At 43.1% G+C, this 16931-nt stretch overlaps 1 long non-coding RNA gene across 1 annotated transcript; it reads right to left on the reverse strand.

Moving 5' to 3' along the window:
* Window positions 1-10180: 10180 nt before the first annotated feature.
* LOC118162700 lies at window positions 10181-16476 on the reverse strand. The gene is made up of 2 exons (XR_004748569.1): window positions 16389-16476; window positions 10181-10462 (listed from the first exon to the last, which is right to left on the reverse strand). It is a non-coding gene; the product is annotated as an uncharacterized LOC118162700 (long non-coding RNA).
* Between the last annotated feature and the right edge of the window lie 455 nt (window positions 16477-16931).

A 16931-nucleotide genomic window follows, 5' to 3' on the forward strand; every position in this document is an offset into this window, starting at 1 on the left:
ACACCCATTGCAAATACGCTATATATTCCATCTGCTAAATATGTGTAAAAAAAAACAAAACCTTCAGTATCCTTTAAAACTGACTTGAATTAAGATTGATACTATTACTGCTGGATTTTTTTTCTACTTTGGTCCTTAAAATAAAGTGCTGTGAGGCTATGCAGTGCAGAGCTTTCAGCTGTAGAATCTAATCATGAATTAGAAGCAGTTTTGGGGAATTTATCTCTTAAGTCAACAGTGAATCTCTGATTACCAAAAGGAAAGGGTAGCTTTTGAATGCAGGAGTTGCATCTAGCTACTGCTAACGAACTGGGATTCTGAAGTCTATAAAAAAAAATCTCTTAATCATATTTTGCTTTTATTTTTACATATGGTAATTTTTACAGCTAAAAGGGAAAAGACTAACATCAAGTGGTCAGTTGTGGTTGTACTCCTCATGCTCTCTCCCTTCTTTTACAGCATTTTACAGCAATTTACTGCCTTGACCAGGTTTTTGAAGTGTGTGAGCAAGTTTAGGGTTTTCCCCCTTTTCAGTCAGCTCCTCCCTGGTATAGATCGATGTTTGAATATTGGCTCTTATAATTATTGTGTACGTATTTGTCTTAGGTCTGAGCTCACTATAACTGTATAATGAACTGCTTAGGGCAAAGATCCATTTCCCTCCCCCCAAAAAAGCGTTTAATGCTGTTTTGGTGATCACAGAAGAGCTCAGGCTAAACAGTTCTCTGTGTTTTTCCTTTTAGTTCTTTTTGATTGTTTTCAAAACACTTCTACAAACAAGTGCAAGGTAAAGGCTTACAGTTCCAGTAAGCAGTGCAGAAACAGCTTTCCTGTACGCTTTGACCTGTTCAAGGTAGCTGTAGTGCCTGCTGAAGCAGCAGTGGAGTCTTCTCAAAGGAAGTCCTTGAGGCAGGAAGCAAGAGGCAGCTGGATGATAGAATAATCACCCTGTGCTTGGGTAGGAGGAAAGCAGTTAGTGTGCTGAAAGGACAGGTCTGATGCTCAGATGCACCTGGACACGTGGGGGCAATGGGCTGGTGTTCACCTCGTGAACTTCAACAAAGGGAAGAACAAGTCCCTCTCCTGGAGAGAAGAAACCTGTATGCCCCAGTACAGGCCAGGGGGCTGGCTGACCTGCAAGCAGCCCTGCAGAAAAGGAGCTGGGGCTCCTTGTGGAAAGCAAATTGCAAATGTAGCAACATAGCAAAGGCCGACCTCTGTATTGTTGTATTTAGTAAGTAATCTACAGGTCCAGGGGTAGCCGTCCTTCCCCATTGTGTGAGGGACATTTGGACTCTGCAGTATAAGGAAAGCATTGACAAAATGGAGCAAGTGGAGGCTACCCAAGCTGGGCAGGGGCCTGGAGCTCATGGCAATTTTACAGACAAGGAGAACCTGGGAGAAATCTGTCCCTACTGGAGAAGAGAATGCTAAGGAGTGATGGTGCTGCTGTTCCCAGCTGTCTGAGCAGAGGATACAGAGAAGATGAAGCCTTCTGGTGGGACTGAACGCTTCTCAATGATAAGTAGTAATAAGAGGCAGAGGACACAGGTTGAAATAATGGGAAATTCACACTGGAGACTGTGGTGGATTGACCTTGGTGGCTGCCAGATGCCCACTCTGCTGTTCTCTCACCCGCCTTCTTCACCAGGATGGGGTGAGAAAGCAAGGTGAAAAAGCTTGTGGATTGAGATGAAGACAGCTTGCTTACTTATTACCATTGCAGGCAAACCTCTCAGAGAAACAACAACAACAAAAACATTGCCAATTAAAATAATTAGGATGGTGAGAAAAACAAAACAAAAATCCACCTTCTCCCCTCTCCTTTTTTCTCAGGTTTCTCTTTACTCCATTCCTCACTCTCCTGCTGCCCACCCCAGCAGCTCAGGGTGGATGGGGAATGAGGGGTTATAATTGGAAAAAAATTACTTTTTGTTGCTCCTTCCTCACTCTCATCCCCTGCTCCTGCTTGGGGTTGTCTCATGGGATGCAATCTTTTGGGATAGACCCGCTCGAGTGTGCGGGGGTCCTTCGTGGGCCACAATTCCTTCAGGACATGTCCACCTGCTCCATTGCGGGGTCCTCCATGGGCTGCGATGTGGAGATCTGCTCCAGTGTCCTCTCCACAGGCTGCAGGGAAGTAACTGCAGCATACTGCCCTTTGGTGATGCAGTGAGACTGGAGTTACCTGGGGCTGCAGTGGTTGATTCAGAATTCCTGGTTGCAAGGAGGGGAAGGCTGTTAATAATGACAAACCATGGAGTAACAGGGGTGTCTGATGCTGTTGGGCTTTCCTAGTGGTGAGGAAAGGTAATCTGGGTACAGCAGTGGGAGTTAGTCTGTATTAGTTTTAACTTATACCAAAATGCTACAATAAAAACCTATTTTGTGCAGTTTTAATATATTTCTGCAGTTCTTAAAGAATTCTGGCAAATGGAACAGGGTTTAAACTGCATAGAAACGGAAAGTTTTCATTCCATCTTGGAGAAGTACGCCAAGTGATTAGAATTAATGTAAAAAGGAATTTGTGGAAGAAATGAGGAGCATAGTCTTCTCCAGAATGTGAGGAGTATGGAAATTTTGCTATAGTAAGTAACGACAGATGATTTATGTCCTAATAGGAAAAGCAGGCATAAGTGGATTTTCATGATTTACACGGCTGTAAATAGTCGAAACTGGAGAAGGGGAAACAGCTGGTGCACAGCAGGAGCATCTAAAATAGCAACGTATGAATATTTTAGTGAGTTTAACATGGGTCTTGAGGTGCTGATGGTTACCATTGAAAAAATCACAAAACATAGTATTGAAATTGTATTAGAGAACCATACCTTCTGTGAGTTCCAGGATCACCAGGACTGGGGATGAGGAGGAGAGAACTGGGCAGAAGAAGTGTGGGTGTCCAGCAGGGAAGCGGACAGTGACACAGGCTGATACGAGGTGAGGTGAACAACGTGCGCTGGCTGACCCTGCTCTGAGCAGGCACGTTGGGCGAGGCACCCCATCCTCACCAGAGGCATCTCCGTGGCTGCAGGGCTGTAATGGCATGTGGGCTGCTCAAGGGCAGAACAGAAGATTCAGCGGGGCAAAGGGGGAGACTGAAGGTAATTCAAGGTAAAAGGGTACAGCAGCACTGCCGTAAGAGTTAAAGAGGAGGAGGAAGGGAAAGGGAATTCTGTACAAAATGGCGATGGCTCACAGGCAGGGAGAAGAATGTCTTGTTCCTCTGTGCATTATAAAATCAAATATGAAATGGGCATAAAAAGAGATTTTATATCAGGTAAGGTGACATGCAGCAATCAATATGGTAACACACTGAATTACTGTTTTATTATTATTATTAAATATGTTTTAATTGTTGCTATAGTTTTTTCTTGGCCAGAAACATGTGAGTGCTCCTGCAGTATTCAAGAACTTGCTTCAGGGGCTGCTTTTGTTTTAAGGACTACAGCTGTTAAACTACAGCAAACCAGAGTGGCCAGCAGATGTGAGGGCTTTGGATTGTTGATTTTTTTTTTTTTTTCCAATGTAGTGGCATTTTGAAACACCCCACTTTTAAACCTCTGAGTTAGTTTAATTTTCATGAAGATATTAGTGATTTTGAAAGCTTTCTGAAAGATAAATGCATCTCTGGCCTGCTTAATTATTAGATACAAAAGAACATTGACCCACAGTGACTGATTCCTGATGCAGTGTTCGGAAGGTAACTTTGTACGAATTTGGATGCTTTGGTTTGGGTAGAATTCACACTGCTAAAGAGATGTTTTACTTCTGCTGATCTCTTGTGTCACCAAAGGCAGTGTTCTTCCGCCTACCTTAGGTTTGATTCTTAGAGTCAAAGACAATAACATTTGCCAGCAGCTTAGTATTAGCCTCCAGATAGTCATTGTATAGGTTATCTTACACTGACTTACATATGTTAAGGGCACAGTATGTGAGATATCTCATAAGCAAATGGCAACACCCTTTACTTGGTGGGATGGGAACTTTTTAGTGTTGTGTCCATACAAGCAGAAGAACTCCTGCATCTTCTGTACTATGTCACAAGCTGGAAGAATCACTGATACAGTAAATCATGACTCCTCCATTTTGCAAAGGTCGGGGTTTGTTATGTAGCTAAGAAGTTCTCATTTTGGACAGTCAGGGAAAACATAAGTGTAATATTTGGATTCCTGCTAGTGAAACTTCATTGTGCCAGGGGAGATTTAGGTTGGACGTGAGGAAAAATTTCTTCACTGAGACGGTGGCTGAGCATTGGAACGGGCTGCCCAGGGAAGTGGTGGAGTCCCCATCCCTGGAGGCATTTAAGAGACGTGTGGACGTGGGACTAGGAGACATGGTTTAGTGGTGGGACTCAGCAGCTCAGGTTGATGGTTGGACTTGCTGGTCTCAAAGGGCTTTTTCCACCTACATGATTCAATGATTCTCTTCTACGAATTTATCTTGATTTTCCTGGGGTTCATTTAAGCCTGTAAGACTATTACAACAACCTGTAAGACTATTTCCCTGAGACTTTGGGGCTAGTATGTATAATTTCTTTAAATCCAGTGAGAAGAGAGGCCGTGGGGAAACAGAGAGGCACAACTGTTTTGTATGAGGAAAACTACAGGGAAAGTTAAGTAAAAGGGGATGATATAGAGCCAGCTTGGAATAGCAAATGCTGTTTGGCAATACTGTATTTTTATGTTAGAGTTACAAAAATACAAGTGAGCATGCACCCTGTTGTAGGTCTGCTCGCTATTTATTGGCCCGAGTATGGCTCTTCTAAAAAAAAAAAAAGTTTTTGTCTTTTGCATTCTGTAGTTTCATTAAGAACTTCTAACATCCTCTATGTCCTGTGTGTGTGTGCTATTTACTGAATTCTTGGAGAAATGAAATCGTGATTTTTCACCTCTAGAGAGCAATCTCGAGCCGCTTCTGAAGAGCGGTCAGGGTGAAACTCGTTCAGCTTTTGCCGAGTGATTAAGGATTGAGTTAAAGCGATCTTTTAATGATTTCATCTCTTGGTCTCATAATGCCAAGGAAATTTGTATTATTGTGCATAACTCTGATGCTTTCTTTCGCCACACTCTCCTGAGATTAACATGCTGCTGCACACATAATCAAATACTCACTGATGAGCTGGAAGAGAACATCCTGACTGCACTCGCACACAAGCACCAGCCTAGCACAAGGGAGATGGAAGCAAGCCTGGGTGTTGGAAGTGCTTGTGAAGGCGTTGGTTGCAATGTAAAGCCACCCCAGGAGCTGCTGTCCTCCTTTTCTCTCAGAGCTTACAAAACAGGGAAAGAGGAGGCACTAGTCAGAAAAGGGTTTTCAACTTAACTTCACCTGTAAACCTGATGGGGAAAACAACCACAAGAAAGAATACTGATCTAGAGTACAAGGAACAACCTCACTCCTTAGGAACCCATTTTCCACACCAGAGCAGCCAAGAACAATGGCCAGTTCCTCCCCAGTCTTCTGCTCTGTCATGTCACCTTTCAGTAGGTCCTTGCGTGCTCTTTACTGAGCCTCTTAGCTTTCATCCTTCAGCTACTTGGACTTTCCTTACTCTTGCTCTCATTCTTCTGTACTCCTTCACTCTACCAGAGGCTGCAGTTTTGAATGTTTTCGTGTTGCTAAGCAATATTCTGCCTCTCTTCTCAGCAGCCTGGTTTTCTTAGAAGTATTCAGTATTTGCAGTCCCTGCTTGCTTGCCCTAAATTCTGATGCATCCCTGTCTTTATCTCCCAGAGCTAAGCAACAACCTAACTTGCCAAATTCACCCATGTGGAAGTTTGTAGACATTAGTAAAACTACTCCTTGGACAGTACTGTTTGGTTTTGGTTATATTTCACAGCATACTAATTGGCTGTGTTGTTACAAGAGACTTGCAACCTGCTTGTTGTCACTCCTCTGCTCTGGACCTTGGACATCTGCGTTACCTGGGGCCAGCCATGCTGCAGCAGCCCCGGGTGTACCAAAGGGCCATTGCACAAAATGTACTCTGACAAATTACTCAATCCATCTAGCCATTATGCTCCACTGATTAAGGGTCTGGAAAAATTAAATTATATATGGATTTTTCAGTTACCGATAATACAGAAAATGTTTGAAGAGGGAAGATGGAAAAACACAGTTCTGACCAGCCACTAAAGCCAAGCTGTCCCCAGAAACCCCTTTCAAAAACCCCAGTTGCTCCTTGCAAAATCGTAATCAGAAATAGTGATATTGGTGTGAATGTTTTTACATCTCAGTTCAAGGAGAAGGTTAACCACTAGTAAATAAGTGCCACAACAGTTGTGTTTGCAATTGCTTGAGAAATAATACTTCGTTAAGAAGAAGACCTATGAAATAACAAAGAAATGCCAGTAGCTTCCTATTGCATAGCGAATCAAAAGTTATCCATTTGCCACGTTCTGTCATTGGGAAATCAGTATTAAAAACCTGCATTGTAGAATTGCTTGCCAGGGTACATTAGGTATCATTAATTATCAGGGACAGCTCCAGTGCCACATCATTTAAGCTTTTAAAGGTATTTGAAGGACAGAATTGGTTCTTTATAGAAAAAGCAAAATTTCTTCAAATGGGAGAACTGAGTGTCTTTAATGTGCAAATAACTTAAAGTTACTTCATTTTTTTAATGGAAAACAATGGCATGCCCAGAGCTTCTAAACTCTAGCCCGGGCTAGGGAAGAGCTGAGGAGAGCGCACACACATATCTGCAGTGCTACTTTTCAGAACAGAACTTGAAAACAAACATCCTGAGCTGCCCTTACACACTTCAGATGAAAGTAACAGGAAATACACAGCAAACGCAGAGAAAAGCTCATTACAAAGCGGTAAGGTTGTGCTCTTGGGATCACAGTTTAACACAACACATTGACTTCAGTGGAATGAAACAGGAATACCAAAATTATTTTCAAACACTAAAAGGTAAATTCTTCTCCTAACTCTCCAAAATGTTTTGTTTCTGGAGATGTGTAATGGGGCCCTGAGCAATGACAAGCCTTTGAACAAATTAAATGGGAGATAGTTCATGAAGTTGCCCTTGGGCCAGTTCAAGCAGGACAAGATGTGAAAAAATGTGCTCTATGCTGCAGCTGGGGAGAAGGGGCCCACCTGGAGCCTGTGGCAAAACAAGCCAGGGGAGACTTGAAGTCAACCCCTTGGGTTTTGTGTTTAGGGAGGATCCAAGAGAGAGATCCAAGGATCTCAAGAGAGGATCCAAGGCCCACTATATTACAACCAAATGAGAGATACTGGCAGTGTATGAAGGGGTTCGAGCTGCTTTGGAAATGGTTGGTACTGAAGCACACAGCTCCTGGCATCCAGACTGCTGGTGCTGGGCTGTATGTTCAAAGGGAGGGCCTCCTTTACACACCATGCAACTGATGCTATGTGGAGTAAGAGGGTTACACTGATCTCACAGCGGGATCAAATAGGAAACCCCAGTCGCCCAGGAATCTTGGAAGTGATCATGGACTGGCCAGAAGGCAAAGATTATGGGTATCACCAGAGGAGGAGGTGACGTGCTGAAGGAGCCCCACTGTACAGCAAGCTACCAGAAGATGAGAAGCAATGTGCTCTGTTCACTGATGGTCCTGTCATACTGTGGGAAAGCATTGGAGGTGGAAGGCTGCTGCGTGGAGTCCTGCACAGCAAGTTGCAGAAACTGCTGAAGGCCTTTGCAGAAGTGAAGGCCATCCAGCTGGCTTTAGATATTGCTGAATGGGGCAGATGGATTGTATCACACTCCCTCAAACCTGCAGTGGCAAGTGCCATGTATTCATGATGGTGGAAACATATTCCGTGCCCCATGCCACTGCCCAGAACGCTATCCTGGGCCTCTAAAACAAGTCTTATGGTGAAACTTTTCACAAGAATTCAGAAAAGTGCTGGTGAGTGTTTATCTCTGAGCAGTCTTTGTTACAGGTGAAGGTGACAAAGATCTTAACTTTGAATTAGTGCAGGTCTCATTTTCACTCAGGCCTTAATTGGACTTCCCAGCATAGGAAAGTGCTGAGGCTTAGACCATCCCGCTCCTTTCCTCAGCTCTGACAGATAAAGCACAGGTTGACTCTCTTGGCAAAATAGATCCCTCAGCTGTACCTTCTCAGAAGGTTTGAGGTGGTCCAAACAAGCTCTTATAATTCTTTATTTTTTTTCAGATGAATGAAAGAAGAAGCCAGCCCTTCAGAATTGTGTGTCTGCGACTGCAGCATTAAAACCATCTTCAAACACCCACACAGCTCACCTGCTGGGGCATTTGTAGTTGCTGAGAAGACATTCCTTGCCATCACATCCAAGAGTACGATTGCTGTATAGGCACCACTAGTGCAAATGATGCTGTCAGGCCCATTACTCCAAGTGTTTTCAAGTGAGGCCAAAAACTGTGGAAAGTTTGCAATTAAACTTTTAGGAACACCTAGTTCTGATACCAGAATGAATTACGGTACATGCATCTTGTCATTTTTATAATAATAATTAGAAAGTGTGCAAAGTATCTATTTTTAATAAATCACTCTTTTTTTTAAATGCAAAATATATGTAGATAATTATTTAAGTACAGTCTAAAAATAACCTTAAATTAAAAAAAAAAAAAAAAGCTTAAAATACCTTAAAAACTGCTTTAGATTCATTAATATTTTAGCTGACCTTATAAAATAGTATTACTTAAGAAAAGTGGAAAATTATTCGTGTTGAGGTGAGAAAAGCAGTTTTAATAATAAAGATATTTTTGTCATGTAAGTATACATGCACTTCAAACCTTAGAGCTTCAAAAGTGGAAAAGCTAAAATGAATGAATCAAATATTGTCCCCATTTCAGTTAATGACAGTTTTGTCACTTATTTCAGTCAGGGAAGGATTACGCTCAAAATTGTGAATCAAACCTGTAATTTTCCTGCTGCAGTGCTTCACTGGCAGATAATTCAGTTCCCTCATTCAGGCCTTTGTTCCTCTCATTAGTTCTCATTCAAGGACCCCAAGGAGTTTAACAGTGGAACCTGAACAACCATGCAAAATCCATTTGTGCTTAAAATACCTGTGTAGGGATGTTATTCCTCTTGAACTCATCCCTTGTAGGGATGTTATTCCACCTGACTGAAACGCCTTCTGAACGGGTGATCTATTAACTCTCCAAGCTATCGATTGGATCCCCATTGGCTGTAGAGGGGCTCAGGCAGGTTTAGGTGTCTGAATCTCCAGCTGAACCCCAAGCACTGTGTTTCCATGCTGCCAGATGTCCAACCAACTCTGGTCCTTACACAGAGCCCTCCACAAAACCCTGCTTTGCAGTGTTATGCTGTGAAACTTTAAGATGAAGCTTTCTTTAGTGGTGTTGTTGCTTTTAAATTCTTCTTGAAGCTATTTAAATGTGTGGGGTTTTCTCCATATGTTTACAATGAATCACACACAGAGAATGAAACAAAGGTGATGATACCACTCTGCCACATGCAAACCCAGCCACACACTGAACACATGGGTGTTATATCAGTAATAAATCTGCGCTCAGTGACAGCAGATTTGGGCTCATCACCTTGCCTCAACCATTAGGAATGCAAACAGTGAACAACAACCAAGCCCATGCCAGCTATCAGCCTGCAATCTCTCAGGGTCCAGGTGAATCATACTGTTCTCTTCACACAGATGAGGTACAACAAACCCGTGGTGCCTGGTAAGGGCTCCCAGGTGCAGGGTAAAACTGCTAATAAATCATCTGCGTGCTGAAGCAATTGTCGATGATAGGCTTAACCGAGAAGTGAGGCGATGCCCTATGGTGCTGTTTTCCCCTGCAGCGTAGCATCTTCTAAAAACAACAGCTGAATAATTCCAAATTTTCAGGGAATGTCCTCAACACAAATGGGTGGCATTTGCCTAAGTTAGGTGACATTGGGCAAAGAACGATTTTTCACTGAAATAACAGCTTAATCTCTGTCTCATCAGTGTACTCTGGGCAACCTCATGATTACATCTGAGAGATTTGCTGTAAGTATGCATGGACGAGCTCCTCCTCCATTTCCTGGACTCTGGATCCTTTCTCACAGTTGGGCAATACCTGCACACATGAACATCAGCATGCATCTGTACAAACCTCTGTTTTGTTTTTTTGTTTGTTTGTTTGTTTTTCCTGAAAATAGGAAAAATATTCCGTTAACAGGGACAGAACTGACTTTGCTAACCTCCTCTCACAGCCATACTGATTAGATTTGAGCTGGACTCCTGATGTTTTTGCATGAGGATCTTCACTGCCAGAAATCACCAGAGTTTAATTTCCTTTCTCTCTGGCCTGTAGGTCTGGGTCTGATCAGACTCCACAAATGCGTTGTGTTTTTCTTCATGCATTAAGCTGGTATCCAAGAAGATCAGACTTAATTCATTTTAATCTGCAGTCCTTGATGCCCTCTAGAGTGAAGAGCTCCAGTATGGTGAGTTTACCTCATGAACCAGGGGAGAAGACCAGCAGGAGACCTGAAGTGTGCTGGAGAAGACAGATAAATAAAGCTCATCTTGTCATGAGAGAACTTCTCTAATGCTTTTTGTACATCGGCAACACAAACATCTTCCCCTTTGAAAGTATCAACAGTAAATTCAGGTAATTCTTAGGAGAAGGCGATTTCCAAAGCTGTTGATCTTTACTTGATTCACTTGATAAAAGCTGGAGAGTGAGAAGCCTTTAAGCCCGACAGGACCATTGTGCATAACAAAACCCACAAAATTTCCACACATAGCTTCTGTAACTGTCTCAAAATGAACTGGCTTGCTGAACTAGTGCCTATTTGCTGGTAAAACGTGTAGTTTTAAACAGCCAAACAACACTTTAGTAGATCCTAGTCCTACTGAAATTACTTCAGTGCCTTCCTCTCTGTTTTAAAATAAAAGCGTGCCTTGTTTTTGTCTGCTCTAAGTTAGCATATATTTTTAGCCATTTGTGATTAGCTGTATTCTAGTAAACCAGCTTTTTCCCATGTTGATAACAGATATGATTAGCCTGTTAAAATGCCAAAAGCAGATAGGAAAAAAAAAATAAAAAAATAAAAAATAAACTTATAAGAAAAAACATAGTGCTTAAAAATAGCAAATTCTTACACAATGTGTAGATCCTCCAATTTGTGCTTTCAAAGGAGTCATAATGCTCTAAGTAGATATTATTCAAAATGTCTTACACTGAAATCGGGTAACTGATTAAATAAATAAATAAACAGAAATTTCAGCTCATCATCCAGCTATTCAGAAAAAAAAAAAAAAAAAAAAAAAAAAAGTTTGGTTGTATTTTTTTCACACTTAGGATAATTTACAATACTAATAAAAAGTTACTTATGTTGTTGAAATGGATTTTCAAAACCCGACCAATACACCATGATGATGCTCTTGAAATAAGGACAATAAAATGGAATTGTTATTTGCAACCAGATCTTTGCTGAACATGTCAGTGCTGACTAGGAAATGACATCTTGAACGTAATTCAGGTAGGGACAGGGCACAGCTTTCTGGCTGGTGAGTTCTTGCATAGTCTTATCTTTGGTAAGTTGTAATTACAAACTGCTGTTTAAAAAGAAAATAAAAGTAAGGCATGAAGTCAGAATAAGAAAGCCTATTTTTCACCTGCAAACAATTCCTAGAGAGAGGTAAATTCTTGATATTTTTATAATGATGTATTGCTTTATGTGGATCCAAAGGTCAAAAAGTTACTTAAGAAGATAAAAAATTTCTGGCAGTTAAAAACTGACATGACTTAGGTACTAGCAAGGGAAAGTGATACCTGAAAATTGTCTAATCAAGAACATGGAAAATCTTGGAAGAGTAAGACACCTGTGAAATACTACACTTCAAATTGCACAGCTTTGATTATAGGACAGGTGAGTGAAGCTTCTCTTGGAGGCTTTTTCTTTGTGCTTTGGCCTTTGGACAGAGCCAGACCTGAGAACTCTCAATAATCAGCAATGGAGAAAACAGGTGAAGTCAAATTTTAAGCACAAACAGGGAGCTCTGGCATCCCCAGAGCAGGGCAGACAGACAGATGGAGATGCAGCAGCTTCTGCAGGGAGTGGTGTTCCCCAGCTCCACATGTCCATGCTTAGCTGAGAGCACAGCTGGGCTCGCAGGACCGGGTGGCTAAGGGGGACATGCTACCCAGTGGGTGACAGCAGCCCCCTCTCCTCAGCACTGGTCACCTGCTGCTCCATACAGGGAATTACTTCTTGTCCCTGAGTAGAGACAGTAAAGCTCCATCAGTAATTTTCCCATGTGTTTTGAGAATTTTTGATAGATCATATATTTATTGTTTTATTTTACTTTTATATGCTATATTTACTTGGGCAGCAATCCAACTCTAGAATATTTCCTTTTTATGGGTTTGAGAAATAAGGTACAGAGCCAGAACTCCAAATTTCCAGAGATGTTCCAATTTGTAAACCACTCTGAGTTCAATTTAATTTAAGCCCAAATACTCAAATGTATTTAAATGTCGCTTGCATTTATACACAAAGTATGGCAGAGCAGAGAACCAGGAAACTAATAATTTAATCAACTTCCTCAAACAAATAAGAATGCAATTAATTATTTAATATTATTAACAGGCCCAAATCAGTTATGCTCCCACAGCTCTGAGATGCTGCACTGCCACTAGCCACTAGCTGACTACTCCGAACCAGATTCTTCCTCCCAAGCCCAGCTGACTTCCCAGAGCAGTTTGTTTGCCCATGGGTGCTATAAGCAGTAGCAAATTTAAACTGAGACCAGTGAGTCTGTCTGGTCCTTCTGCTAGATTAAACCACCTCTGAATCATCACCATTTACAGACTGGCAAAGGAAGATCAGTGCTCAGTTACGTTAATTCAGCAGATGACTCAATGCTTTAAGATACCTGTCGATGGACCTAGTAGAGGCAACAGATCTCAGCTGAAGAAGAAAACCTCCGTCATGGGAAAAAAGCTCAGTCATTCAATGAAAAGGGAAAATGCGGCCCTTACAGGTCTGCATTTCTGCACACTCCGTAGAGACAGAAACTCAGTTCTGCCAAACAAATTTAAAACGGAGAGGCAGAGCCTCCAGCCCTGTGCCACCTCTGGTAGAAAAGCATGTAGCTGTATTGTTGTCATCCAGAGAAGGATCCGGAGGAGGAAACAAATAATCTGCTGAGACGGGAATGGATAACGGAGATATATTGTGAAGCTGATGTAAATCCTGTTGGGTGACGTTCTGGTGAGTCACTGCAGTGGGTGGAAGTGATTTCACATAATAGCGGTATCATCTGCCTTCTCCCATTGCACTGACACACGCCGCACACACAGGCACTGTGCAGCAACCAGTGACTCAGACGCTGTGTACCAACCTGAAACGGCTGAGACCTCACAATATTTACAGTCACATTTCACACTTTTGTGTAAAAAGCGGTGTGCAGTGGGCACTGCTGGACTGGACCGTTCTTTCTTTCTCCCCTTGGGACTGACCTTATCATACCAAAGAGTGAAAACTTCCAGGGAGTCTCAGGGAGAAGCTGCTGTAGGCCAAAGAGAGTTTAGGCAGAGTAAAGAGGAAATGAGCAACAAAACAGGCTCTTTCATAATTAGAGTTTTAAAAGAATGAGATTAAATGCAGGATAACTGTAGTCAGGTAGATTTTCATTTCCATTTTAAAATATCTCAGCAGAAGCACTGGAGCTAAAAGGAAGACATACAACAGGAGATTATTTAGTTAAGTTGTGCTAAAGCTTAGAAATACTCAAAAGTGCTTATTGAAGGTGGATAATCTCTCTTGTTGTTTTAAAATATTTTGATTATTGAATTACAAAAAAAAAAAAAAAAAGGATTTAAAAATTCAGCATGATTTCTTATAATTGAACTCTTACCTAGTGCACTGATAACACGAGTGTAATCAAACCTTGCCAGTTTTCCTCTCCTTGTTTTCCATCCTCTGGGCACAGCAGAGAATGGAAACGAAGTAGAAGAACAGAGAGGAAAATATTTGGTTGGGTTTACAGCTGATAGAATGGACCCTATGTGTATAGAATTAGCAATTCCCCTGTGGTGTTTTTACCCAGCTGGGCAGCTGAGCTCCACCACAACCATTCTCTCATTCCTCCTCCTCAAGGGGAAAGGGGGAGAGAATATGACGGAAAGGGCCCAAGGGTTGAGATAAGGATGGGGAGGTAACCCAACAGTTATCATCTTAGGCAAAACAGACTCAGCATAGGGAGATTAATGAAATTTATTACCCATTACTAACAAGCTAGAGAAGTGAGAAACTAGAAAAGCTAAAAACTTTCCCACCTTCCCCTGTTCCACCCTCTTCTACATTCTCCCCTGAATGGCCCAGGTAAATGGGGAATGGGGGTTGTTGTCAGTCCCTGAGGCTTCGTCTCCACAGCTTCTTTATGGTCCCTCTCTGCCCCTGCTCCCCGTGGGGTCCCTCCCACGGGATGCCGTCCTTCCCGAACCGAGCCTGTGGGGGCTGCCCACAGGCAGCAGCTCTTCAGGAACTGCTCCCACACGGCTCCATCCCACGGGGTCCATCCCCCAGGAGCAAACTGCTCCAGCACGGGTCCCCCATGGGCGGCAGCTCCCCCCAGGCCCCCTGCTCCTGCGTGGGCTCCTCTCCACGGGCTGCAGCTCCGGCCCGGGGCCTGCTCCTGCGGGGGCTCTCCATGGGCCGCAGCCTCCTCCAGGCCACATCCACCTGCTCCACCGGGGGCTCCACCACGGGCAGCAGCGTGGAGATCTGCTCCATGTGGGACCCATGGGCTGCAGGGGGACAGCCTGCTCCACCAGGGGCCTCTCCACAGGCCGCAGGGGAACTGCTGCTGTGTGCCTGGAGCACCTCCTGCCCTCCTGCGGCACTGACCTTGGGGGCTGCAGGGCTGCTTCTCACTCCTCGCACCCAGCTGCTGTTGAGCAACATTATTGTTATTTTTTTTTCCCTTTCTTAAATCTGCTCTCACAGGGGCACAAACAACATTGCTTATTGTCTCGGCTCAGGCCAGCAGTGGATCCCTTTGGAGTAGGCTGAAACTGGCCCTTATCTGACAAGGGGCAACTTCTGCATCCTTCTCACAGAGGCCGCCCCGGCAGCTCCCTGCTACCAGAACCTTGCCATGTAAACCCAATGCATTCCCCCACTTATACAGCTCTCCTAGAGTAGCACACAGCCAGTGGAGCGTATGCCTACCTCCTTATTAATTACATTTAGATTTCACTGTGTTGGTGCTTTAGGCTGTTACAGCATCTAGTCTATAACAAAACAAATGAATTACCTATAAACAATAAAACATAGCAGCACATGTTTAATCTTGTAGTATCAGCAGGTAGGAGAATGCATGTGAAAGAAAAAGTTAAAGCTATATTAATTAAGATTTAGGTATTAAGGCCATAAAACTTCAGATTCACTCTGCCTGGAATATCTTTAGTGATAAATTCCCACCCAGGATGCTATTCAGTTCCATGAAATACTGACTTCATAACTATGTTTGAAGATTTACCTTCTTAATTAGGGACAAATAGTAGTCTTGGAACAGAGCAGAGAGTAAACGGATTTTATGGGAAGGAGCTGTGCAAGGACTCGGCTAGTGGGAGTAAATCCATCACCATGCAGTGCCGCCTGTGGTCTGACGTCTCCAGTGTCACCGCGGCTGGTACCCAGGTACCTGCAGGTGCCAGTGGCTGGTTTATGCCCTGCTAGTGGCAAATTCAATGGCTCTCTCCTCTGTGACTGCCACCACAAATCCTCTGTGTGAGCAATTTGAAGCCTCCCTGTGCATTATCTCGGCTGTACCTGTGCAGATTTGATCTACTGCATTCAGGCTCCTTGGATGATTGATGTTTAAACAATCTCAAATAAAGCATGGTGTACAGCTGACGAATTCAGTCCCAGAAAATAATTTCATGTCATTGTCTTCAGTTTATTTTGACAGGTCTGGGACACCCAAAGAGGCCAGAGGAAGATTATCTACCATCTTTAAAAGGGGGGTCTCAGCTTGCCTGCTGCTACATGGCATTATCTTACAGGACTTGCATCCACTGTTGGTTCTGATGCCCTTCAAACACTGCACTGAAGAGAATGGCTCTGCACACTCTGTAGCAACAGAAACTCAGTTCCTGATATCTAATCTAAGCTTCCCCTGGTGCAACTTGAGGCTGTGTCTTTGTGTCCTTGATATCTAACATCCCACTTTCAGAAAACCCTGTTTCCATTGTCACCCAACTGCATGACTTTGCTGTGTTATTTCAATCTACTTGCCATGCTTGAATGCCATCAGACTGAGCTCACGCAGCACAGGGTGATGCCACCTTCCAAATGCAGAGACAGGTACAAAACCTTGTTTCCTAAATCAAGGGAACTTTAAAATATTTAAATTTCTGACTTTTCAGAATTTAGATGGAGGCAAAAGTAAAATCTGATCTTTCCACATACCAGTGTTGAAGTTTGCATGCAACACACTGGAAGAGCAAGGCGGATGAGCAGGCAAGTCTGGTCCAATGTTTGCATTCATGAAAAGTCAGTAACATAGCACGCAGGGAGGATGCTTGGATGCCTGCTGGGTACCAGCTTACATGTCCTGTTGGGAAAGCTGATAGACTCACATGGTGCTCGACCTGCTTGTGTGCTGTGGCCAGTGGGAAAGGCAAGCTGTGGTAGGCAGTGACAGGAGAGCCAAGGAGGGAGAAGCACTGGGCAGGGACAAAGTCTCATGTGTTTCCATCATGGAAAGTTCATGTGACTGAAATTTCCACGGCAGTTCACCAAATCAGGAAATTTCAGTGCTGCTTGGGCACTGTTATCCACAATGAGGAAGCTGGAAAACTAGTCTTTTGAGGGGTTTAATCCAATTGTACATTAAATTGGCAGGCTCAGGTGTGGGAATTTGAAGACTCTTGCTATCTGGGTATTGGGATTTGAGGTTTTATTTCAGAGTCATCTTTAAGAATGAAAAGAAGTGGAAGGGCAGGTTAATTA

Source organism: Oxyura jamaicensis, chromosome 2 (assembly GCF_011077185.1).
Source record: "Oxyura jamaicensis isolate SHBP4307 breed ruddy duck chromosome 2, BPBGC_Ojam_1.0, whole genome shotgun sequence".
In the NCBI taxonomy this organism is placed as follows: Eukaryota; Metazoa; Chordata; class Aves; order Anseriformes; family Anatidae; genus Oxyura; species Oxyura jamaicensis.